Genomic DNA, 27,832 nt, shown 5'->3' on the forward strand with positions numbered 1-27,832 from the left:
TCAGGGGGGCATTTAAATTTTAAAAGCAACAATTAAAAATAGCTGTCATCAATCAAGGGTGATCTTAAACAGCAGATGCTCAGAGAAGAGTGTTCAGTGACATGCAACACTTATTTATTTCAATTTTCAAATGGTCTTCGGAAGGGGAAATCCTGACTTACACCTTAGCCCACAGGAAAAGGTAGCTGGGAAGGCCACTGCTGAGTTTCAGCTCTTGAGTCGGGCTGATGTGCTTTGCAAACTATCTACTACTCTGCACGCCCCCCCCCCCCAGCTTTTTTCCTAACAAGGATGTAACAGTCAGTAATTCAGATCTCAATCATATAAGTAAGGGGTATGACATGAATGAAAGTGACAACAAATATGATTGCAAACTCACTTGATATACATTGAAAAGTGATGCATAAAAGAGAAAGCAGCTTTCAGAAAATGTCTATGTGCCTTTAAACTATGGGTGACTATGTTTCATCGTGTGAACAGCTGAGTGAAATGGGATTATTTGACTCCAGCAATCTTTATAAGATGACTAAGGAGGCCCTTTGTTAAATCTTGTTTGTGCAGCTTGTAACCTAGACAAAGCACCTAGCATTGGCATTCAAGCCTCTAAAGCCCTTAAGGCTGCGAAGCCGAATGCTGACCTTCTTTAGAAGCCATTCATTATGTGGCTCTTATAATATAATGTAAAGGGGTCTCTGAGGTCTTTCTATAATGTGATGTAATGCTGCTTGAATATATAAGTTTAATAACAAGAACATCTGAATCTTCTAATCTTTTTCTGTTACTCTATGTGTGTTTTCTCTCTCTCTTAAAAAAATACTTTACATTGTCCCCTGTTTTCATATTCTCTTATTTGGGATTTTTTGTCTCTTGTGTGGCAATCTTCTTAATTGATTTCTGCCCTGATCTGAAATTGAAGTGCTTATGAAGTGGTGGCAGATGGTTAGTGAAAACTGAACCTCTTTAGAACCCCTCTTCCCAGTCTAATATTTGGAGAGGCTGGGATTTGGAGGAAGGTGAGAAAATCCGACTTTCACTACCAGTGGGCTAATTCTGGTTGTATTACTGGCACAACCAGTGAGCAGCAGCTTGTTCAGCACAGAGGGCCACATTAGAAATATTGTCAGCTGGAGGGGTGCAACTAATTTGCATACTATTTGCATGTCATTGTTATAATCTCTTACCATTTGAACCTTGCATAATCAGCACCTGCAGTTGAAATATCTCTTAGACTTATTCTTGCTAAGACATTTTTGCACGTATGGGGAACATTTGAATGGATCATTGCCAAATAGGGAGATGCCTGGAGTCTTTGGAATCGTAAATTTTGTGTTGAATTTCTCTCTCCGTTCGTACCTGATACTTTTGCATTTTTGCCAATTCGTTTTCAAAAATCATCTCTGCATACACGGGAACAGGAAGCGGGTGGGGTGGGGGGGGGCGAGACCCTATAATTCTCGGTTTTATAATAATGCTGGCTGTTCAGTAGTGTTTGGGGAGATAGGGACGGACTGCATGTTGATTGTAGATTGTAAATTGTCCACCTGACCTGCCACTCCGATGCACAGTGTGCGAGGTTGCATACAAAAAACAAGTCATATGTACGGTTGTTTTTTTCTTAATGCTTATTGTTGTGCTGTTAGAAGTGTTTGTGTGTTTTAACCAGGCTTACTTCTGCTGGGTATACCCAGACAACCATGCATTCACACACCTATATCCATAGCATTGAGAATCGAGGTGTGAGTGGTTGCGCTCTTTAGCACTTTCATCATAAAGCAATGCAGCCCAGGGGGTTGGGGTTGTGGGTTCTGGCCTCAGGAATATTCCAGGCTGACATTTGCATTCTGGATACATTCTATGCCGTTGCTTAATTCAAAGTAAACCTTCTCCTGGATTGTTTGACAGGCATCTGGGCACTTTTTAATATTTTAACAATATTTAGCTTATTGAGATTATTTTCTGTGTGAAAAGATAGTTCCCGCCTTGTGCATTCATAATGCTAGTGCCCCATGGCAAAATCTCTGGTTACGGGTTTACTTTACGTTTTGTAATTTAAAACCAAACTGTCATGCTAAATAAGTAGATGCAATTATTTTGGGGGAAGAAATTCCATAAGCTGCCGGTCAGAAAGGAAAGCAGCAGGGCAACAGAGGAGAGTAATACAACTGATTCTGTCAGAATCTTCTTCCAACAAAGATTGAAAGGGGAAATGTACTGATAGATCAAAATCTCACTCTGCTCAAATCATTTGCAGCTTCTACTTGGTGTCTCTGTGTTTTTTGTTCATCTCTTTTCACTCCTGGTGTTCCAGTGTTCTGAAATGGGCATTCACTTTTCTACTACTTGATTTAAGTGACTCCAGAGTCTGCTGGAGACTTTACCACCATCCCTCGCTACAGTGCGGCTAATATTTCACAGTGTTAACATTGCCGGAACAAACCTAAAGTGTCTATAAACTTGTTGTAAAAAGAGGTCATCTTTACTGGCCAAAGAGATCCCCCTTGTCTGCTGATGTTTCAATTTATTTTAAAGGAAAGGATTTATGGATGCTTTTTATGTAAGCTTGAAGTATAATACGTTGAGATGTATGAAATCTGAGCATGTTTATTTAAAAAGAAGATAGAAGGCAAGATTTAATTTTGAAGTAATGGGAGGGAAACAAATTTTGTTTACATGTTTCTCTGGATTGAATATGTACTTTTTTGGCAGGAAGAGAGTACTGTTGCGTAATGAAGAATTGAATTGTGAGGCCAGCTTATAGTGATTAATTGACTATTTAATATTTTATTTGCAAACTGTGACAGATTTCAGAGTTATTGTAATTTTAACTTGGGGATTGTTTTGTAGAGCATGGTGAGTGTGTAGTTTAAAAGTCAACTATCTGCATAATCAGAATTTCTGAGAAGGAATGAGAGCTGGTGTCCTTTAATTGCATAGTAGGTGTTAAAAATTAGACTTCAGTCTGTCATTTAGCATAGGTTTCTTTCTCTGATGTAGAAGGGCAACACAGGATCATTACCCAGTTTTGATGCCTCATTCATTCCTTCTTGTGAACTGTCTTTATTATTTAATTTTGCTTTCCAAGATCAGTTTTGGGATATAATGATCTTCCCTAGTGTTTTTTAAAGGAAAAATCTGTTAAACTTTCCAAAAGGAAAATGGAATTGTTGCACTACAAGACTATATTAATAAAATGGAAACAAATGTACAGTTTTTAGACATGAGGATCTGAGTTCAGAGTTTAGAATTTGAGGAAACCTGAAGATAATCTTGAGTTTTGAAATCCTGATTATGTGTATTTAATTTCATTTAATTGCTTACCCCATCCATGTTTAAGTGGTTAAAATGTGTACACTTTATTCATGTTTTCAGCATTAAGATACTATTTTTTCCTATACAGTAAAACATACTTAAAAATATTTATAGGCAGCCTTGACCAGTTCTTTAACTGTTAAGATATAGTTTATTGCTCTCTCACGCTCATCACCAATATACTGGTTCACACTACAAATATCTTCTGCTCTCATCCTGTACAATTATATCTGCTGCAAAGTTAACAGATATTTTGAGGAGGAACAGGTTTTTCCTTTCTTTTTCTTTATTTCTGTATCCCACCACAATACTACATTCTTTATTTTCTTTATAAATTCTTAGGTTGGATTTCACTTCTGACACCTTTGTTGTTGTTTCTGCCTGTCACTTAAAATACATAGTTATTTTTATTTATTTATTTATTTATTTTGTTACAGATTTAGCTATATACAGAAACCAAATGCTTCCTGGCTCTGCGCTCCTTTTTCCTCTAGTGTCCAACCTTTGTCTTATGTCCAGCCTTCTTGAGCTTTGCTGTTGAGCTTTCTGTTGATGTTCTCTTTAAAATGATATGATGATCTTGCTAAAATTAAGCATCTAAGTCTCATTATACTTTCATGGGAGCCATGGAACTAATTCTGTTAACAGCAGAGGCTTACACTGTGGTAGCCCAAGAAAGAAATGAAGACTTATTTGTGTCGGGAGCTGTACAAATGCATAGAAGGGAGAACCTTGCCTTTTATGCACCTGGTGTTTTGAACTGTACCTCTTACCTTTTTTTGCCTGGTGCCAAAAGATATGTAATGAAGGTGCCAGGGGAGCCTCCCTGGGGAGAGCATTCCACAAGTGGGGAGCCACTGCAGAAAAGGCCTATTTTCATGTTGCCGCCCTTTGGACCTCTCATGGAGGAGGCATACAAAGATGTGCCTCAGATGATGATTGCAGGCTTCAGATTGGTTCAAATGGGGAGAGTTGGTGCTTGAGGTCCTGAGTTGTTTAAGGCTTTACAGGTAAAAAACAGCACTTTGAATGGGGCCTGGAAACAAACTGGCAGCCAGGATCCATGTAATATGCTCAAACCATCTTTCCCCAGTGAGCAACCTAGCTGTCGAATTTTGCACAGGCAATGGCAGTGCCTTCCACAGCACATGAAGGCAACTTGTTAGCTTAGTGGGTGCAGGACAGGCTTTGTAGCATAGGTTGCTCTGACGGTTCCCTTCCCCTCAGTGTCTGCTGCCTGAGGCAACCTCCTTACTCAGCCTAATGGTAGAGCCAGTCATGTTGCCAGGTGGAACATGATTAAATTAGTTGGGACTTGGCATTTTTAATGAATTGAAAGAGCCATCTCAGGCAGCAAATACCAGATTTCCTGTCTCCATATCTGTGTGCAGCCGTTAGGTGCAGAAAATGTCCGGTACTGAAATTAACACAAAAACAGGGCTAAGGGGAGGGGAGAAGTCAAATAGAGCTCATATACTTTGTTTTTGATGTGCATTCATTGATGTGTATGGTGATATGACTGACACACACCACCAAATTTGTAGTGTGCAGGCGTAGCTTCAAAATATTCAGTTTGAATTTGGCAGGGGCTTACAACTTTTACCCACACCCACATTGCCACACCACAAAGTAGAACTGAAAGTATGTTAGTAAGTGGGGACCAGGGCTGTGCAATGTCTGATTTTCAACACTGTAATATATCAGCAGTTAAAACATCCCAATATTATGATATATTGCCATTGGAAATTGGGTGTTCGGATGAGGGAAGGAGCAGCCACAGAGATCACACAGGTGGGGGGCATGGAGGTTGGGCATGTGGGTGGGCGAAGGAGTGTGGAAATCAGGTTAGGGGGGCCACACAGGGGCCCACTCCTCTCCTCCTCTGTGCCTCTTCCCATATTGGGAAGGCGAAGTCCTTCCACTCCTCCCTAGACAGAAAAAGGGAGAAGGAAGAAGCAGCCCAACCGCAATTCCTCTTGGGGTGGAGAGTTGGAAAGTGGAGGAGTGAGCCGCTGAAGCAGCCCCCTCTGCTTTCCTTCCCACAGGATGAGAAGGGCGGCAGGCTGAGGGTGAGCTACAGTGAATTGGCCGGAGAGGAAAGTCAGGGAGCAGGACATTACAGTTATGGGGAGCCTGGGAGCTGGGATGGCTCTGCTATTGGAGGTGCAGTTGCGCGGTTGTGGGGAAAGGGGTGTACAGTTGCTTCACAAACCCAGGCCAAGATGTCCCACATCCCCAGTCCCATCCCTCCTGGTGGGTTGTGTTCAAAAGTGCTAATTTTGGACTGGGTGTCCATGTGCTCTCCCTCCCTCCCTTGTGGAGGGTGCTTAGGGTAAGTAAACCTAATTGTTTCATTTGGAACCAAACTCTTGCGAGGACTAAGCAAGGCAGGCTTCCTGCCTCTAGGGCAGTGTTTCCCAACCTTTTTTGGGCAAAGGCACACCTGTTTCATGAAAAAAATCTCGAGGCACACCACCATTAGCAAATGTTTAAAAAATTAACTCTTTGCCTATATTGACTATATATAAAGTAACTCTCTTTAATAGGATTCAAATAAATACAGGATTAAATAAATACAGGATTAAAATACAACATTTAAACATCAAAATGCGGTTGAGTTGCAGAATTCTGCAAGCAGAATAAATTCCACAGCCCCGATGCATTGGCACCTCGTGCCGTTTGAGTTGCAGAATTTATTCAGCACACAGAAAATGGCCTTTTGGGGGGTGAATGTGGATGAAGCAGGAAGAGAACTTAAAAAAAAAGGCATGCATGAAATCTAGCCCCAAACACACACACGCACACTTTCCCCAAAGTGGTTGATGACGCAGGATATTTCCACATGCTTCAAAAATGCACATTAAATAAAATGAGAGAGAGGAGTGCACGCACTCACCTGCCAGCCTCGGAGCTGTGGAATGCAGCGACATGAAGCAGTCTGTGTCCTTCCAGGCGCCAACTCAGACCTGCCGTGCTGTTTCGTTCCCCCGGCGTCGCTGCCTTCATCCAGCCGGATGCCTCTCCTGCCCAAGGGACGTGTCAGCAGCCACCCGGCGCAGGACGGCCCCACTTCCTGCTGCCCACAAGGCTTTGGGGTGAGAAACACGGAGGGGCAGGAGAGTGGAGGTTCCCTTAATTGGAAAAAGCAGGGAGGCAGGCTGCTTGATGCCTGCTGAAGGGAATCCCGAAGGCGCGATCGCGCAGGCCCAGTAGCGAGCGGCGATGGGATGTGGTAGCAGCGGCGGCACACGAAGTCCCCCAGGCAGCGGAGCAGCTCGCCCGTCGAAGCCTGCACGAAGCCTGCCGCGGGGAGCCGGGGGCGGCGGCGCGGTTGCCGGGCAGCGGCGGGGGTGGTGGTGGCGGTGGCTGCTTGCCGCCCTCCTGGGCGGAGGCGGGCACGGTGGGCACCAGCACGGCCAAGGGCCCCTGCTTGGTGCTGTCGGATGTGGGAGCTCGCTCGCTCGCCGCCCCGCGTGTGCTCGCCGGGCATGCGCAGGCCCAGTAGCGAGCGGCGATAGGATGTAGCGAGCGGCGATGGGGCTAGCCGGAGAGGGCGAGCCCCCTCCGCTCCGGCCCTAAAAAGGGCAAGCCACGCCCCCTCCAGCCAGCCGATTGCCTGGCCAGGAGGCGTGGCCGGATGGGATTCCCCTGCTCTCGCGGGGGCTGAGATGGGATTCCCCACTCACGTGGGGGCGGATGGGATTCCCCGCTCACGTGGGGAAGGGCGTGATGCCCGCAACCCCACCTCCTGGGGCAGGCCCAGTAGCGAGCGGATGCGCAGGCCCAGTAGCGAGCGGCAATGGGATGTGGGAGCTCGCTCGCTCGCCGCACCGCATGTGCTCGCCGCCGCCGCCCCGCCTCTCACTGCCCGACTCGCCCGCCTCCACGGAACACAAGGCAAAGTTCCACGGCACACTAGTGTGCCGCGGAACACCGGTTGGGAAACACTGCTCTAGGGTGTCCCAGGGAAGATACTGAACACGCTCTTCACTCTTCTTCCTTGTTCGAATGCGTTTGTTCTTCTTGTGCCATTGATTCTGCAATGACGACAAGAGCAGTTTGGGAAGGAAAGAGAGACTCTTTTAAAAAAAAAAAAAAAAAAAGAAACTGGGACTTTATCTAGTCCTGACGTTAAGTAAACTTGAAAGGAACAACGCTGGTTAAGGAATCCTTACCTTGGCTAACCCTCACGGCCTCCCACTTCTTTGTATCTCAAAGGAATTGAATCAATGAGATCCGACTGCTTGTCTGAATAGCAGCCACCTCAGTGTGATAAGAGCTTTCCATTTGAACAGTAACCCCCCACCCCTCACCGCTTTAGGCTTCGCTGGTTTAATACTTCAGGGGGTATTGGTGAATGAGGGAGAGCTTGGCATGTGTGACAATGTTTCTCAAGAGTGGAGCTGGACCACCAGTGGTCACTTTCAGGTGGGCCTCAGGGCTATACCCCACCCACCCCGGCTCTGCCTCCTGGCTTGCCAGCCCAACCCATCTACCAAGCTAGAGCCTTTTGGTTAGACCAGCTCCAGAAGGAAAGGAGGGCACCCTCTTCTAAGGGAAAAGGGCCTGGAAAGAGATAAAATGTTAGCATTTCCTGTCTTTATTACAGGGAATAGAAAGGAGAGGGATAAGAAAGGAAAGCTGTTAGAGGAAGAAGTAGTCAATGTAAAAGGACCAGGGAGGAAGGATGCATTTTTCTTAGGGTTGTGTCTGTGTTCAATCGGAGTGTGAAAAAACTGGTGAAGAAATCCATAGTTCTTACACCATTTGGTTAAAAACACTTTGAGATGGTTAAAACATTTTGAGAGGCATGCAGGAAGAATTTTTTTTTTTTAAAGAGCCTTCACGTAGGGCTTCTGGGCTAAACAATTTCTGAATAAAATGAGGGTGATTCAAAATACAGGGAACTCTCCATTTGTGCAGGGGTTGCGTTTTGACACAGCATATGTCTCGACGGGGTGAGCATTAGCCCGTCCCCTTCCAGGGCCGAAAACTGTGTTCGCGTTGATGGTCATGCGCATGCTGAACACACACAAAAGTTAGTATCCCCATAGCAAATGCCATCTTAAGGAAAGCTCAGCTATGGAACTCCTTGCCACAAGGAAAATGCTGTGGTTCATAATTTAGCAGTTTCAAAAAGTATATTATTTATCAGTAGAAATTGCTGTCAATAATAAAAATTGCCAGCAGATTGTGTCCAAAATTTGCCTGCATCCCTAGCATTTTATGACTTGATTTGGCCTCCTTAATTTTCAGCTGTCTCAAATGAGCTCTTTTAGTAAAAGGTTTGGTAGGCCCTGCTCTGTGATATTTTCTTTTTTCTTCCAATAAAATGGTAGAGTTGGAAGGGATCCCAAGGGTCATCTAGCCCAGTCCCCTACAACGCAGGAATCTCAACTAAAGCATCCATGACTGATGGCCATCCAACCTCTGCTTAAAACTGTCCAAGGACAGAGAGTCCCCCACCTCTCTTGGGAGTCAGTTCCACCAGAGGCATAGTGTGGTGTGTGCTGTAGGGGCTGTGTCTCCGGACACAGATTTTTGAGGGTGCATGAAATAGGTGCGCCAATGCAGGCGGCCCGGCCCTCCCTGGCATTGGAGGAACCATCACCCATGGAAAGGAGTGCTGGGCCACTCGAGCGGTGTGAGTGATGAGGACTGGAGTGCCATGACCAGTTCCTTCGGCCATGCACTGCCATCCCAGTGTGCATGACCCCCCCCCCCGTTGTGTGCATACACCCCCCCGTGCCTTCCCTCCCACACTGGGCACTGGAAATCCCATTCTGCTGCGGCATACCACTGTCAAACAGCTCTTGCCATCCTAAAGTTCTTCCTGATGTTTAGTCGGAATCTCCTTTCTTGTAACTTGAAGCTAGGAGAAAACAAATTTGCTTCCTCTTCTATGTGACAGCCATTTAGATAACTTGCAGGGAGGGTGCTTTTCATTGGTGAGGTTGGAGGCAGATTCATGGAGCTTTTTAAAAATCTTTTCAGGATTGCACTAAGAGTTGACTTTTCTTGCCTGCCCAATGAACATGTGTGGATTTTGTGCAAGGGAGAGGGGTTTCCTGCTAGCCAGTTTGGAAAATAAAAATCTGTATCTCACCCTTTTTAGTCCTGCATGTCAGGGTTTTGTTACGTGCATTTCCATGTGTAACATGTAGTTCCACTCCTGATCTAGCTTCTTTTGGACTAGTGTCTAGATAGCCTGACACTTCTTTCCACAAACTGGCATAGCTTTAGTTATAGACATCCTGGCTGGTAGTTGGCAGCCTTTGTGTCTGGCTTGCCAGAGCTCCTGCTTTCTGCCATTAGATCTATGTTGCCCTGCAACCTTTGCCTACGGATTGCACCCATCTCTGCTTGGGGTCCAGACAGCCCCCCCCCCAACTTCAATAGATGATTATTTTTAGGAAGGGAGGAGGATTTAGAGAGTCAACCAGAGCCAGGGCCAAATTGCACCAGCACCTTGAATTAATTATGATTTTAACTGACTTCACAAATTAATAAATTATCAACAAATAAACTCCAAAAATGCCCATCAGGGAAAAATGCCTCCATTGTCTCACTGCTTCCATGGCTCCTAATTCCTCTCCCCACCCATTACTGGTCTCACAACTGAAAGCTTTAATTTATTCAGCATACAATCTCTTTACTCCACTGCTTTCTGTAATTTATACCTTATACTGCCTGCTGTCTCGAATTATTTAACTCCGTAAGGCATTTAGTGAGAGACTGGGTACAAAATCGCTATGCAGAATAAGGCTTGGTTAGACAGTCTGCCTTTCACATTATTAGCTGGATTTTAAAATATGGCCCTAATCAGATACTCCCAAAGGAACAGACGACAAGAAGAATTACACACCAAGGGCCAGTTCGCACAGTTATTTGCTTCTCCACGCGAATAGCCTGTTCCCAGTCACGTGTGTGCAGAGGACCTCATGGAGAAACAGAAGCATAAACTTTGCTTTACATGGTTATAAGGCAGACCAGTTTCTGTGACCATGGCAGTTGCAAAGAATGCTGCTGTGATCATGGAAATTGTTGCAGGACACAAATAGTTTAGTTCACACTTATGTTTCTTCATATAATCATGGGCATGTTTATGTCCAAGCATGTTCCATGTTGTGATGCATCTGCTCACATTGACTAAGAATTGCTAATATAGACTGAATGTGCTGGCCTGGGCATACTGGTCTGTAATCCTTAGCAGTTGCCAGTCACCAATCTGCAACCATTACAAGAAGTTGGAGACATTCAAATGTAGCTCTGCTGTGAAGCAAGATTACATTGCCATCTCTAGTTGGTGGTGAGTGTTGGATGCTACGAATAGCGGCAGACATGTAGACCAGGGGTCAGCAAACTTTTTCAGCAGGGAGCCAGTCCACTGTCCCTCAGACCTTGGGGGGGGGGCGGGCGGACTATATTTTGAAAAATAGTAATAAATGAACGAATTCGTATGCCCCACAAAAAACCCAGAGATGCATTTTAAATAAAAGCACACATTCTACTCGTGTAAAAACACGCTGCTTCCCAGACCATCCGCGGGCTGGGTTCAAAAGGTGATTGGGCCGGATCTGGCCCCTGGGCCTTAGTTTGCCTACCCATGGTGTAGACTGAAGCTTTGACTCACAGAGCGCAATCCACTTGCACATTCTTGCACATTTTCCTGCACATTCCTCATTGAAATGAGTAGTAGCTGCAAGATAATAGGTTGTTGCAGGAAAGTTTTGGAAACAGAGTTTATTTCAGTATGATGGTTTGACCAATTAGAGATAGGTTTGCGGGGAAATCTTAATTATTGGGATGGAGTGGTGCAAATTTGCAGGACTGCAGCATGTTATGTGAAATTGATTTCATATTGACATCATTTGCACTGGTTTCATTGTGGCCACTATGTTGGCTTGATACATCTAAATGATTAAAAAAAGAGGATGAAGGTGGGGTGGGTGGGACACGGGGAAGGAGAGACAGAAGGGTGCTTGTGTATTTGTCTTATGCTTTTCATTCTTGCAGGATGGTTTGGGGATCCAGCCCTGGAGCTGACATTTGGCTTCTGCTAATTTCTTGCCCATACTCTTATTCTATGAATTCTTGATCAAATACCCCGCTTGAGGCATCCGGGGAGGATTAAGAATGGGTGTATCTACCAAAGCTTTCTCCTCTCCCTTCCCCAGCTGCTTCTTGCTATTTGCAGAGCCTGTTTTTCAATGTTGCTCAACATTTCCCGAGGTGTCTGGAATTTGCTTTCTGCCTATTTGGGCCTTCCTCTAACATTTGCACACCTTAAGCTTTGCACACAGGACAACATTGTGAAGCCCCACAGCTTTCCCCTACCTCCTCAGCTTAGTGTCATGATGCAAGGAGCAAGCTCAGTTCCTTGTTCAAGTAGAGGACCCTCTTCGTGACCTGAAAGATTTCACAGAATAGAATGGTAGAGTTGGAAGGGACCACAAGGTTCATCTAGTCCAGCCCCTTGCAATGCAGGAATCTTTCACCCAATGTGGGCTTGAACCCACAACCCTGAGATTAAGAGTCTCATTCTCTACCAACTGAGCTATCCCAGAAGGTTTCAAAAATGGCATGAACAGGCATCCACTGGGGATGGAATTGTATGAAGAATATTCTATTTGCAGGCAGGAGGTTGACTTGATAGATTCATGGCATCTTAAGTTTAGTCTCTTATTTTCCCTTTTTGGTTCTGTGGTACCTATCATAAGGTGTGTGTTATGTGGGGTGCACGTTAGAGTGGAGAGCAAAAAGATTTCGTTCTGAACTTAACATGAGATGACTTTGAACATTCAGTTGTTAACACGGTTTATTGGATTTTAATGCCTGATCTTAGAATATCACCTTACCTATTTTGTGTCTTAGGATCCATGGCCATGTAACAGTTTTCTGTGGTCTCTGTTTGGTACTATAGGGTACTGTATAGAGCTGGGAGCATGAATTAGTCCCTGGACTAAGCAGGTATCATTTTCCTGGAATCTTTCTAGTCAGACTGTCCAAACCACAAAGGGACTGGTCGGTCAAGCCGAAGCACATTTCCATGTTTGCAGCACAGATTTCATCTGTTGAAGCCACCCATGAATGTGATTTCTGCAAAACAGAGACACATATTTCCTGGGACCAACTAGGCAACCAGAGTTTTTCTTAAGCTGTCCTTGTAGGCAGATCTAAATGTGCTGCTGACTGCCTACTGAGGCTAATTTTTAAAACAGAAAATTTAAGCAAGTGTTAGCTGTAGCTCCCCATTGAGAGTACACATGGAAACACTGAGCCAAACAGCTTTTGAATCTGCCAAGATCTATTTGCAACTTTGTACACCCTTTGCTGTAGCCAAAAGCATTGCTCTATATACAGAATAGCGACTTCCTTCCAGCCCCTGGCCTATTCTAGGTTTCAGTAAGAAGATACATAAACATAAGACCTGTGGGTCCCAAATTCATAGTATGCCACAATAATGTAGGTAGTTCTAAGGTGCTCAGCTCAATATTTTATTTCTGAATTTGCATAATTAGTTACTTTTACATATCACTAGCATCTGAGTTTGAGAGTGCAGATATTTAGAGGTTCTAGCTCTGTACCTCCTTGATCAAGGTTTGTGGTGGTGGTGAGGCATTCCTGTGAAATGTTAGCAGAATGTACTGTCAATTCTAAGAGTATGCATTTTCCTTCTGGAAAGGAACCTGCTAGCATATTCAGAGCAAAGTTTGCTCTGGTGTATTCTGGGAAGGATATGTCATTTGCCATGTCTTGAACCCAGTGATCCAGACTTGCCAGACCATTCTGGAAGAAAGAACAAAAAAGACCCATATTACACAAAGAAAATTTTGACTGTAAGGGACAAATCTGGACTACTTTGTTTTAAAAAGCTAAACAATCTCATTGGAAGAAGATAATTTAGTGCATGCTTCTAGCTAATGACCTTAATTGGCCATTATCACAAATTTTGGCCTTCTCTCTTCCCTTCTCCCTTGTATTCCTGCTTCCTTTTCCTTTACTGTTTTCAAAACATCTCTGCATCCAACAGCAACAATCTACCCTCCCAGAAATGCCTGTCCTACACTTGTTCACTTTCTAAACCTCTTTTTCTGTTTCCTGCTTTCTTGCCATTCCTCTTCTTTCTCCTCACTCACCAAAGCTCTCTCCTTGTTCCTCGGTGTTGGTAGGAAAACAACAACAACATACTAGCTTTCCTCTCGTGTGTGTGTGTGTGTGTGTGTGTGTAGTTGAAGCAGGAGTTGTAGGGCAAGGTTAAGGCATGAGTCTGAACTGGCTAAGAGTTTTTTTTTTTAAAAAATGGGGATCAGGCATTGCTTCTTGGTCCCAGAATCCTAGGACTAGGCGAGTCTACAGTCCAAGGCTTCAACATCCAGCCTATGTTTTTTGCTATCCACGCTTATTGCATATCTCTTCTCACTGAAAGCTCATGTGCCGTTTTGCTGGTTTCTATTGTTTTCATGATTTATCCTGAAACAAGCAAAAAACAAAAACAAAACTTAACCTGCTTGTGTTATGTGGCTGGGGCTAAACAGTGTGTGAAATCTGTGAAACTGAGGAAAAGGCCAATCATTTTAGTTAGTCCTAGTCTGGCCAGTCCAACTGTGGATTTTGTCATTTTAAAAATAAAAAAGAATTCCTCTTTGGGTTTTGCAAAATGCAGTCCCTTCTGGCAGGCCCCTAGTTCTGCTGCTGATGGATTTGTTTGAGAAAAGAGCTGTGCTGGCATCCGCCTTTACTGACCGTGCCCCCCTGGGAAGGCAGCTCTTATTGGAGCATGGTACTTCGAGGGGCTGCTGTTGTGCTGAAGGGGATGGAGAAGGACCCCTCCCCTCCTGATCTCTCTCTCTCTCTCTCTCTCTCTCTCTCTCTCTCTCTCTCTCTGTTTCTGGAAAGCTGCGCCTGGTGTGTTCACCCTGTTCTCTTTCCTTCCCAACAGAGTTCATTGAAAGTTCGTCTCTAACCAGCGAACAAAGTGGCTCAGAACTTTTCCTGACTTCTTACCCTTTGTCCCCATCACTCCATTTAAGACAACACTACCAGGGGGTGGCAGACAGGGCATGGTTTTTGCATGAAATTATACCCCCTAAAAAGAATATAGCAGCATACTTTAAAAAAATTAAAATGCTGATCGGCACACATTACCCAACACCCTCATTCTGAAACCGTGGTGTGAGGGGTAGTATGGTTTTGCGAGTTTTCAAAATGTTAAGATGGAAGAGATTTTAAGGTTGGAGCAGGAACTGAATCCTACCTGGGAACTTCAGTTGGCAATGAAGTTTGTTTATATAATGATTTATCTTGAAGCAACCAAAGAAGCTTAACTTGTTTATGTGGATGGGGTTAAATAGAGGGTGAAGTCTGTTGAAACTGAGTAAGATTCCCTGGATAATTGAGAGGCTCGTGATTTTCATCTTTCGGCAAGTAGTTTGAAATTGTGTAAAGAAAATCAATCAAACACCAAATGTAACTACGATGTTGGCAGTTCATAGTAAATGCACACTTGTTAGGGGAATCTGTTGGGGTGGGTTCAGGGTTAATGGGGCAGGGGAGCAGATATTTGTTTTTATCTGTAAGCTCCCTTAATTCAAGTCGGGGGAAAGGTGGGACAGAAATAAAAATATAATAATATAAAACAAACAAATAGCTATCTAGCAGTCAAACTTCTTTTACCACAGTCTGTTCTAAGCACCTGACTGCTGGAAAAAGCAGAGAGTAATCATATGAAAGTCAAGCACTACTTTGAATTATTTGTCTTCTACTAGAGCCCAGGTGCAGTTTAACTAGCATGGCTGCCACATTCTCCAAATTTCCAAAGTACATCCAAAATACAGATGTAGCAATTAATGTCTGCTTATACTGTATAGCCAAGTAAAATCCTGCTCATATACAGCATCTGGTGCAAGGTTTCTATTGTTCACTTTTTGAAGGAAAATGGTGGTGATACCCTTATTGATACAGAGATCTCTTTCAAGACATCCAAGCAATGACATAAGCCTCCATTTGTTCATAAGTATGGATATGGACAACGCTAGTCTTCTGACTCCTAAATATGCCCTTGTATTGTATTGCTGTAACTATATCTGCAAGCCATTATTCACTTACCTAAATGTCCCTTCTCAGCCACCACTTTGCTCTTCACCAAAAGTTTAAAAACTTCCATAAATTAGTGTCTGCAATATTGCTTCAATGTGCTTTTAATAATGTGAAAAGACACACACTGATACCTTGATCCATAAGGGCTAGGGGCCACTCCTTACTGAAAAAGAGTCCCCATTTCCTTAAGTATCTTCTTACAGTTGCAGTCACCATGGCCTGGTTTACATGTGGTGGAAACCACTGAAGAGTACTTGCCTACATGGTCAGCACACTTTGAAAATATTACTTTCAATTTGAAATATTAGGATAAAGTGGGATGGGAAGAACCACAAGCAGTTGAGGTGTAGTGAATAAGTGGGGAGATACTTATACCAACCCCCTGGCCTTCGTGTTTTTCATCCTTGCTACAGTTGCCTGTTCATCTATGCTCTCCAACTAAGCAAACAGTGAAAGGAGCAAAGAGTCTTAGTCCACACACCCTCATTCATAGAATTGTAGAGGTGGAAGGGATCCCTAGGATCATCAACTCAGCCCCTTGCAATGCAGAAATCTCAACTAAAGCATCCATGACAGATGGGCTCTTCCTCAACCCCCCCAAATGCTGTGATAGGTTGCCTCTTCCTTAGGTGTTATATTTTGCCTTGCTTGTCTGACAGACTTGTCCATTTACATAACCCTTCTCCCTCATTTTAAATGAGGATCAAATAAGTGGTAATGTTTCTTGTTTTCCATCTGTAAATCTGCCCCTGCTTTCTTACTTTCTGCAGATTCCACACCCACCCACCCAGCACACACATGCTGCTTTCAAACGTGAGATGTACTTTCTGCCAACATTTCAGCTCTAGCGGATAACTTGCTGACTGGAATACTGAGTGCCTTGGAGCTAAATATCAAACATTTCCCACCTGCCACAATTGTGGGCAAGGGGATCGAGAGGTTTGGGACAGACTGATTTGATGGTTTTAAAATAACTCTCTGGGCATTTATATTCAGTGTGGCTCAAGACTTAAGCATTGCTTCCTGTCTCTTAATCTGTCTCTTGTAGTTCTCTTTGATATTTGAGGGAGTTTTGATGTCCCCACTGTGGAAGGACGTGTGGATCCAGAATTGGCCTCCACAGTCACTTACAGACTTACTGTTAAAACCGTGTTTATGGAAGACAATCTTAATCGGCTACGAATGATCGCCAAAGAAGAAGAAGAAGAAGAAGAAGAAGGGGATCTAAAACAATGTCCTTTCCAATGTCCTTTATAATGGCTGCATTTTTAAAAGCTGATTTTATTCTTGTTACTTTGTTGTTGGCTTTTATTTGTGAATGGCCTTGGTTTTTCTTCTCAAAATGGTGTATATAAATTCTGATGGTGATGAGATGATTTAGCAGAAGTGCTGTGATACTGCTGCTGCTTCCTTCTCCAGTAACTAATAGCTGGACGCTATTGTAACATATTTAACTTCATGTGGCTTGAAACCCATGTCAGGAATATATGGTTTCCACAAATAGGTTACGGTCCAGTTGGAGCACTGGCCAATCTTATTGAGCCACATTGTTGCTCTGAAGCAGAGGTTCTCAACCTGTGGGTCCCCAGATGTTGTTGGACTACAACTCCCATCATCCCTGAGCTCTGGCCTTGCTAGCTAGGGATGATGGGAGTTGTGGTCCAACAACCTCTGGGGACCCACAGGTTGAGAACTGCTGCAAGGAACTGAGAACATGCTCTCTTGCAGCTGCACATAGTGAAAGTCTCATAGTAGCGAGGAAGCTTCCTTTCAAGAAAGCATGTCTGCCTTTATTGATCTTCTCATTTAGAAACTCCTGACAAGCTTCCAAGGACGTTTGCTGACAAGTAATGGAACTGAAATTTGTATTTAATATGGATTGTTGTTGAACTTGTAATGCTTAACTGTATTATGAATTGAGCAGAATTTCCCCCCAAAGTTCTTCTCTAGCTCATAATGTTAGCTGAGAGTCTGCACATGTGCAGTGAAATTTCACCCTCATTTAAACCCCTCACATACTTCTGGATATAGCGTTTGGGAGGCCATTGGATTTAGCCAAGCTATAATTCTAAGGGAACAATATGATAACATGTGCACGGTGTCAAATTGCAAGCAGAAGAGAACTCTGAGAGAACAGATGTGCCCCCCACCCCAATTAATCTACCAAGAAAGCTAGTAAAAATTAAACCAATTGTGCATCAGGCCAATGGGAAGTTGGCCCATTACTATTGCAAACCTTGTGCCAAACACCCCAAATGAGAAAATGCCATATTGCAACTAGAAATATTAACTACTGCTGTTACTACTGCTGCTGCTGCTATGACAGCAGCTAACAAATTCCTGGTACGGATGTAAGGAAATTGGAATAGTGATGGTAGAATAGCTACAGTGTGAACAGGGCTGATCAAGTATTGTTCCATCGTTCCTTTAGGGAGGTTGTCAGGTGAGTCTTCTCCATTATCTATTTTTGTTGCTTCAGAGCTCCTGAATTATTTCTTTGTGCATTGCTCCCCGTTCAAGCCAGTTCATCTCCATTTTTCACTGCAACACTAGGTAAACCTTTGCCTGCTGTTTTTACAGCGTTCCCATCTACAGGCTTATGCACAAACTTTTAATTCTGACTCCTTCTTGGGGTGGGGTTAATAGTTCAAACTCATCATTTTTCTTTGGGGTTGAAGTTGTACAAAAGCAGCCCGCTGTGAGATTGTTCTGGCGTCTTGGCCCTTGGCAGTTTGGGGGAGTAGGGCAAACAGAAGAAACAGAATCTGAAACTCTCTAGGGAAACTTGGGAAGGGTCTTATAGGCAGTAGGCTGACCTGAGAAGTCAGAGGAAGCCTGGTTTTTCATCCAAATTGCATTCCAGCACAACCCAAATAGCTTACCTTTTTGGGACTTTGTGAGTGGGAATTGTCTGTTTCTTTAGAAAGGACAGCTAGAGCCTTTGTAAATTTTTTAGTCATATCTTAAAATATTATAAATAACATCAAATGGAAAGAATGGCCAGCTTAAACCACACAATGCTTTTTTATTGTAGAAATTACATAGCAAGGAACATCTTGGATGATTCCTGTAATTAGCCCACTCTCTGCATAAAAACTATCTGTAGTGAAGAGACACTCTAATGAGAAACATCCTTATACTTCTATATTAGTATTAATGGGACATATACTTGAGCACTGATGGAACCAATACAGAACTAGGAGGATTTTATTTTTCAGTTTTGGACACTTGCTGAATTGCACTTTAAATTTTTAATGTGAATTGTCAGGTTAATTAGAACTTTCTTAACAAGACTGATAAGAGTTGGTTTGAACAAGGAAGAAACACTGTATTACTAGATTACGGCAACTTACGCTGCAGTCCAATGTGAGTTTCTTCAGGGGAAGACAGACACTTTTTAAAAAAGCACAGTGGGGACTCTTGGAAACACCCTCATGGCTTTAAGCCAAACTATGCCTTTCAGCTCCAGCTCTGGGGGAAATGGTTTTGTAAATGTGAAGCACTAGCTGGATCAGTGCTGATATGCTGGGCCTATATGTTGTCATCCAAAATCAACTCCATCCCCCAATTTCTGTAGCATTTTTTATAAAGCTCCCCCCAAATTATTATTAAAATGAATAAATTATTATTTATTATTAAAATGAGAAACGGATAAACAAATGCATTAACATTATTTTGGAACTTAGCTTAATAAAAGCACAGCCTGAAGCATGGGGGGAGGCTATTGGCTGGGCCAAAATTTGATTTTTTGGTATGCATGTAATTTCATTTGTGAAACTGGGAAGAAGTTGGGCCAATCTTGCAGCCAAGGGGCTCGCTGTTAGCTTTCTTTTTATGTTACGCCTATCTTCACTCTTCAGTACTGAGCTGACATAGAGACTAAGGTTATGCTCATGGGTAAGTTGGTGCATCTTTATTTTTAAGTTTTGCATAGTGTATTTTTAGAAGGGCATCTCCTTTTAGAAAATCAATTCCTTAAGAATACTAGATGACTGCAGTCTTCCCAGTTTGTTTCACCATCTTGCTTGTTTGAACTTTAAACAGTGGATTGGAAAACATACTGCCTGCACATCCTTTGCCCTTCATTGTCAGCTGTTCCTCAGCCTCCACATCTGTTTGCTTCTCCTTCTGCTTTTAGGAGTGCTACCCAAAGGAGAGTGCACTCACTTGGGTCCTCAGGCCAGGACCCGGGCCTCCCACCAGCCTTGATCCTCCTTTGTACTCTCCTCCTTGCTCAGTGCTTGGGTAATTGTCGCCTCTTGTCGGCTAATGATTATAAATTAGTAGCTGAGTGTATAAAAAGTTAATGAAGTTCTTGTGAGTGGAACCATTATGAGTTCCCAGGACGGCACGTAAAGGTTGGCTGCTCCAGTAAAAGAAGCCAGTTGAAGTTTGGCCTTTCAAGGTATAGAGTTTCAGCTTCGCTTGTTCTGGATTTCCTGCAGGAAGCCAAGCCTGCAGAACTCCAGCGAGTTTGGAGCAATGTGATGCCTGCTAGTTTTGCTGCTGAAAGAGATGCCTGAAACGAGACCTGTGCCTTGCCCCTCCTCAGTGAAATTAAATTAAGTTAACAAAGCAATGAATAATAAGAAAATGGGCTTTGTTTCTAAAGTATTGAAATAACAAAATGAATGACAGTGGAAAACTATACACTTTGTTAAGTCAGTTACTACAGAGAAGGCATGGATATTGCAGCATTTTTCTTTTGCTTTCGTGAATTGCTTGTATGTTTTTACAGGGCTGACTCTGTCTCCTCCTCCCTCTCCCCCCTCCCCTACCCATGCATTTATGCACACCGATGGCTCATCAGGGTAAGGCCTGGAATGTTTCAGTACCAGGGTGCCATGTGAAGGTGCCGATCTGTGTAGAGTTTGCATTATCCCATGGACTTGGTACATGTTTCTGTAAAAAATAATAATACATACACAATATACTTGTACATGGTTTTTGGTCTCTGAATTCATAAAGGTATTAGAAAGAACACAGATTAAAACTATGAAATGGAAAAATGAAACCTCAGTTTCTTTAATTCCAATTTCCTTCTCCTTGCTGTACCCCAGCAAGGAGCCATTTCCTTTCCCTCAAGAAATTTTTGATGCATTACTTTCATGACTTCTTACCTCCCTGCTTTTGGTGCAGTGTTCTTCGTACCTCTTTCTCCTCCTGCAGCACCAGTGAGCATGTGTGAAGTATCTTTCTCTCGCCATTTTGTGGTGGTGACACCCATCCTCATGTGTGGATTTCTGCATGTTGAAATGGCTCTTCCAGGTGGCATCAAAAAGCTAAGCACTGCTCTCAACTGTTTCAGCCTCAAGGCTCCACTTTACTCTCTTTGTGATTCTGTAAAATGTGCACAGACACACTGTGGCCTGGTTCACACATCACAATAAAGTAAGCTATGGTTTTGATTTGAGCAAGCAAGCATGCTAGTGCAGTTTTGGGAACTTCTCCTCCCCTGCTTCTGCTGGGAAACCAGCTATGGTTTGGTTTAGACCTGAGATTCAGACCTGAGATTCATGATTTGCTTCTCCCCAAACAAACAGCGAGGGATAACTGAGGTTTGTTCTTGTCTTACTGTTCATGGTTTGTTTGGGGCAAACAAACCATGAGTCTGGCATCGGACGCAACACTAAGCCAAACCATGGTGTCTTTGCTGGCAGCATGGCAGTAACTGGAGCAGGATTGGGAGCAAAGTGCCAACTGTTTCAGCAGCATGCACTGACATGTTCACATCAAACTATTCTTTATTTTAACTATGTTTTAATATGATGGGCAAACTATCATAGTTGAGCTTCTTAAACCATTATGGATTGAAATAAAAGTCTTTTCTTTTACCAATATACCGTATTTTTTGCACCATAACACTCACTTTTTTCCTCCTGGAAAGTAAGGGGAAATGTCTGTGCGTGTTATGGAGGGAATGCCTACGGGTGGCATGCCTACGGATTTTCCTCCTCTAAAAACTATGTGCGTGTTATGGTCGGGTGTGTGTTATAGAGCGAAAAATACGGTAGTTTTTCCAGACCCTTACTTGAGAGATGATGCTTGCACCTTTAAATTACACGAACTGTTGAGCAAAACTGCAGCAGGTCACAGAGCCTTCCTTCACTTCTGCTCATCCTTCTACCTCACTTGCTGTGCTTAACAATATTCTAATTTTGCCCCACAGCAGCCGAGATGATGGGGGAAGCCATAGCAGTCTCCATCCTGCCTCAGTGTTTTGGAGTATTTTAAAGCATAGTGGGAACCGACTGCTAAGTGAAGTGACTGTAGAGGTTGCTTCCTTTCAATCTGTGTGTATTGTATAAACTTATATTTCTTATTTTTAAGCAAGGTACCAGTCCCTATGGATTCTTGTTAACATATGGAAAATACCATGGAGACTTGGGAAGGGCTTCTCTCGTTCAGGGGCCACAGTTTTTTACTTGGTCACTTCCTTGTTTACCTTGATATAGAAAAATAGCTAAAGAAGCTGAAAACCAAGACCAAATAAACCAAATGAAGACAGCCTAAGATATATATATATAAACCTTTTCCTCAATTTGCCTTTAGTCTGCTCTCTTTTTAATTCGCTTCTCCCATTATTCCCCTTCTTCAAATCCTTTCTTTCCTTTCTGTCAAATAAAGCATTTTTCACTGTCATTACCCTATTTCCTCAATTTATTTTTGTAATTGTAACCAAGTGTGGTTTCTTTATAATCATATCTAGGTAATTTTAAATTGTATCTAGTTTTGTTTTTGTTTTTTCTCTTGTAATTGTGTCTTTACTCCTTGTAAATGTGAATTCTTACTGTGACCCTGATGCAATTGCTACATTTGGCGCTTTTGCAAATGGCATTGACCCCTTTGTATCCTTGTGCCTTATCAGTGTTTGTTCAACTTCTCAATGATTGCAACTACTTTTAGGAAAATAAGAAATGGAACCCATGTATTCAGATTGCATCACTTTATTGTAACGATGAAAGTATAAATGTTATTTTTAGCCTCAGCCTAATCACTTTCACTCAGCTCCGCTTCCTCCTTTCGTAAAGTGCCAGACAACGAGATCCATCTCATTTGCCATCCCTTCCTGGATTTCTAGCCATGACCTTACTCATGTAGATAGGATTTGCACCCCACTTTGTATCTTGCACCTGAACCTCCCTTTTGCACCCTGCACCCATGTACCTCCCCCTTGTAAATTGACGAGCCTGTGACGAATAAGACCACCCACAATTGTGACTGTATAAAATGCTGGACTTATCTTTGGGCGGGGTTCCTCATACCTTTTGTCACCTTTGCGTTGGGAACCTGGTTGCAACCGAATAAAGGGTCTTTGCTCTTAAAAAGCCGCTTGCTTCTTTCTCTCCTTGGTTGGACATCGCCCGTCTTCTTCAACCGTAGAGGACCCTTTTGGGGCTCCGAACCCAAATTCTAAGGGTTTTGAATCAACCTCATGTTTATTCTTTTGTGCATGTGAGTGATTCTGCTAATATAGAATCCAGTCTATAAGAACCCTTCTGTTATTAGTCTATTTGGGAGAATCTGAAACTCAAAAACAAAATATTGCCTTTATTAATTTACACAGTTCTAGTATATATGTACTGTATATTCTCGACTATAAGCTGACCGAAATATAAGCCGAGGCACCTAATTTTACCACAAAAAACGGGGGAAACTTATTGACTCTAGTATAAGCCGGTTCACCACACCACAGACCTGGTGGTGGTGGCAGCAGCGGTGGAGGAAGAACAAGCAGCCCGAAAGGACCCTCACTCGAGGGGGGCTTTTTCAGCATAAAAAATGTGCTGAAAAAGTCGACTTATACTCAAGTATATACGGTAAGTTGCTAACCTGCTAAATCCCCAGTAGCAGATGGGGGTGTGGCATGGTGGGACTTACCTGACCTCCTGGCTGCTTACTGGGAGGGTGGTTGGTGCTGTGCTGGGTACACCTTATTGGCTCACCTTATTGGTGAGTATCATTGTCTACCGCACTGTCCACTGCTGCCTATCATAAGAGTTCAGTCTGGGCAGCTGCTTCTTCTTTTTAAATGAAATACCATATCACATTTTAAAAAAACTGCAGAATTTGGAAACCTTTTAATACTGATCACACATTGCTCTGGTCACCATCCACCTTTGACTTTTCTGAGACCCCCAAATATGCAAAGAAGAGAGAAAGGGGTTCTTTCACAGCCAAATCAAAAGAGGGGAGTTCGTGTGTGTGTGTGTGTGTGTGTGTGTGTGTGTGTGTGTGTAGTTAGATGAGAGAATGGAAGTGTCTTGGTCAGGCCACATTACGCTAGCCTGGTTGCTTCCTGTGTAGTTTAGGGAGCTTTTGTTGAAAGTGGGCTTGGCTATTTTTATTAAAACTCATATACCATGGGTAGGGAACTGCTGGCCTTTAGACTGGAATTGGCCTGCCCAGCCACCTACCAAATTTACCTGTGGTAGTGTTAATTGTGACACTATTAATGGCAGAGATGGCTTTTTGCTAAAGGAAAACACAAGACTGGGGCGCAGGGTTAGTACTGGGGTGGTTTTTTCTATATCGATGCTGGAGAAAAATAAACTAAGTCTAGTTGCACAGAGTCCAGCAGAGTACCGGTTTGGTTTTTTTTGCAGAGATATGTCCAACAACCCTTACAATTACCAATACTAAATACCATGCAAAATACTATACACACACACACACACACACACACTATACTAAATATTGGTGAGCAATTTCATTTGTGTTGGGGCAGGAATGATGAGAGTGTCTGAGGGCATAGTTATGAATTCATTTGATTTTACATTATTTTCTTGTCCAGTTAACATAAGTATATTTTGTTCATCAAAAAAGCAAGCTAAAGCTCATATTTAAGTTAATGGGTGTGATGTAAGTTTGTGTGTGGAGTGGATATTGGATCTCCTAATAATGAATATAATATTGAACTTGATTATGGATGTGATTTTTCAAAATTGCAAGCTGATGAGTTTTTAATGCAACTGCACTGGTTTCCGATAGGCATAGCTTGAAAAATGCAGCTGTTGGCTTTGGCCCCACCTACTTTTGGCATGTAACCACCAGAGGGTCTGCCAGAAAAGGCTTCCCTACCTCTGACATGAATTCCTCCATCAGTTAGCAGTGCCAACATTTTAATCTGGCCATTCCACACTGGGATGGTGTGAGTGTACAGCCTTGCCTCTGAGATATTAACCAGAGCAGTGGCACTTCTGCAAAACCAATACCTTGGCCAAATGCCAAACTTCATTCTCCCCAATTTACTCTGTCAGATTCCCACTGCTGCTTTCAGTGGTTCTCCTACAGTTGTTCTAGCAGCATTGCACATAGTTACACACAGCTGTCTTGCTTCTTCCCAGAGGTGGCTACAGTTGGACTCACTTTAGGTGGTTGTGTGGCTGAAGAGATGGTGATGTTTCTCCAGCCCATGGACTTAAGAATATGAGTTCAATTCCACAGTTACAAAGGACGTTCTCACAATGTTTGTTCTGTGCTCTAGTAAATACAATGCAAGGATGATGGATAGAGAATCTGCCTTATATGCAGATGGTTCTAGGTTCAGTTCCTGGCATCTCCAGGTAGCTTTGAGGAAAACTCCTGCCTGAAACCCTGGAGAGTCACTGCCAGCCAGTGTAGACAGTGCTGAGCTAGGTGGGCCAATAGTCTTACTTCCTTTGTTCCTATGGGGAGGACTTGCTCCCTGTTTCTCCATAGTTTCTGACAACAGTGGTATGTTTAGTTTGCAGGACTCATTTACTAGGGGAAGTGAAAGGGCAAATTAGAAGCAATATGACATGAACTTACCTGAGTTGTTCTGAACTCTGAAGACACACTCTCAGGACTACCCCAAGACATTTTGTCACCTGAGGCAAACCACAAAATGGTACCCCGCCCCCCACCGGGGAAGAAGGGATGAGTGAAGATCTACATCAGGAACAAGGGAGTGGAGTGAAGATCTACATGAAGAACAAGGGAGGGGGAAATCAAATCAGCTTTATCCAAAGGCTGTTGTGGAAATCAGAGGCCATCACAGTGGGGGTGGGGAGAGAAGGGGCCTCGTCTGAATCATAATTGGTGGATGCAGAGCCCAGGAGGCCACCATTTCCTTCCTAGGGGTGGGAGGAGACCAGGAGTGCCTCCTGTTCACCGAGAAGCCACTGTGGATGCAGCCTGGGAGGGCTTCTGAGGAGTCAACAGATCCGGCCTCCAAAGAGTGCACCACGGCTGTGGCTGCAGCAGGGGAAGCAGCAGCAGGTGCTGCATTCCTTGGAGGCTGGATCTGCTGCCCCTGTGGATCCTGCTGCTGAAGGAGGTTGCTTACCTTGCCTCATGGATGGGCTGGTCCTGAGCACTATTTTACAGTTCAGAAAGAGAGTGCAGGTGAACGCTTCCCCTGCACGTTGTTTCCTCTTCAACCCACTCGTTAAAGCTGTTTTTCTCCTAGCAGGAGTTGCTTTTGGTTGCAGAGCCCCATCAAGGGGGCGGGGGGAGAGATTAAAAAAGCATTTTCAGGGAGAAACGAATGTGTAAGCTTGGCAAGGGATGGCTTCAGTTCCTTGCAACCAACTCTGCTTTAAATTTCCACTCTGCCATGTTGGTGGCACCCTGCTCCTCATTCCAGGGTCTTTTATTTTGCATAGGACTTCATTGGAAAGGAGGTGTTTCCTGACCTCAGGTCTGCACCTTTGTAATAGGGGCTGTTCGTTTTATTGCACTGCAAGCCTACCAGTGTGTCTCTCATGTCTGTGGATAATCTTGTTTCATGCTATATGAAAGGATATCTCCAGTTACCCGTGGTAGGAAGTGAGGGAGTGCAGTTTAGGTACCATAGGCCCACTTAGCACAGTCCTGTAGCCACATGGTGTTACTTCCCTGTGATGCACAGCTGTGGTTTACTTGGAAATAATGCAACCAGGTGGGCAGAGCTGCTTGCAAAGACCTTCCCCACTCTTTTGTACTTGTCTCTTGCTAGGTAGCAAAAGCTCTTGCAATTGGTTCCACCCAAGAGTTTGCACAATGTCACTCTAGTTGGCTCTAAAAGTGCTAAATAGTCTTATCAAACTGCTGTAGAAGTAGCAAAAAATGAGAAATTGAAGGGTTACAGGTAGATCCTTGAAACCCACATTCTCTCCACTATCAATTCATTCCTTTTTCCCTGCGCCTAATTTTCTGTTAAGTGCAAGTATTTCAGGAATTTGTAAGGAATTATGATGGGGGTGGGGTGGAGGGAGTGATGTTGATGGAGAATGGGAGGTAGGGAAGACTCATCCAATACAAACCATCTGTTCTCCAGCTTCCAGAGCTGCAGCGTCTGGGATGAAGGCACTGATCTAAACCAGACGTTGTTTCAGACAATAAAACCATATTACATGTTAATGAGAGTGTACATCTCAGAAGAAAAGGTGTGAGTCTCACTGGGTGTTCTCACCCTCTTGGGCCAGGTGTGGCTCCAAAGCCAATGCATTGTCACTTGTTGTCATCAGAGGGCTTTTACGGCCAGTTAATGGGACCAACTGCTTTCTCTCTGGCCCTTATGTAGATAAGATGTCCACAAGTTTTGTTTTAGTCTTAAAAAATAAACCACAAATGACCACCGCTCAGCGGCTTTTAGCCTGATGCTTCCTTTCAACTTTATGTAAGAATCTCTTACTCCCCAATAATTCATGGATTTGAAGACTAGGTGAGGTCGCCTTGACTTTTAGCATGAGAAATATTTTACTCCTGCTCTCCCAACATGTCTTAGGTTTGATCCATGATTTCTAAATGAGCACGTTAAAAAATACAAAAGCTTGTTTGTTAGACCCATCGTTAGGAACAACCTGAGCTGAAAACAGACCACTTGCTAAGCAGTTTTGTGAACTCTCTTCTGCCATGAATTTTCTGCGTAACTTTAGTCAATGCTACATGTGGCCTGGTTCACGTCATGCTAAGCCAAATCATAGCTAAACATGAACAGCCAGCATGTGGAGACATGGAGCAAAAATCATGATTGCTCCGCTCCTCCCCCAGTCCTGCTGCTGTTTTGTTACCCAGAGCTAAGCCAGGATTTGGCTTAGCGTTATTTGACCATGACTTTTGCTCTGTGCTTGCTCATTCATGCTTAGCACTACATGTGAACTGAGTCATTATCGCTCAGTCACCATGCCATCTGCAATATGAAATGATACTACTAACTTATATGACAGGGTTCTTGTAAGGATTTCATCAGGACAATGTATGTGAAACACTTTGGACACTGTACAGTGCAATATGAATAATAAGTAGCAGCATTAGATATTAGGTTGGGATTTGCAAGGGCCATGTGTGCTTCCATGTGGGATACAAGAAACAGGTTTAATAGGGACCACATTGGGCCACTTAGCTATTCTCCCTCTCCTGTACTTTTCCATTTAGCATTTTGAACATAACTCTGCCCATTTTAGTACAAAGAAACAAA

General features: G+C 43.4%; 1 protein-coding gene across 3 annotated transcripts in view; it reads left to right on the forward strand.

The window, feature by feature from the left end:
- PBX1 (PBX homeobox 1) overlaps positions 1-27,832 on the forward strand; it is a 224,066-nt gene that overhangs the window by 5,273 nt on the left and 190,961 nt on the right. The window lies entirely within an intron of this gene.

This window comes from Podarcis melisellensis (assembly GCF_964234715.1).
Source record: "Podarcis melisellensis genome assembly, chromosome: 6".
Taxonomy (NCBI): domain Eukaryota; kingdom Metazoa; phylum Chordata; class Lepidosauria; order Squamata; family Lacertidae; genus Podarcis; species Podarcis melisellensis.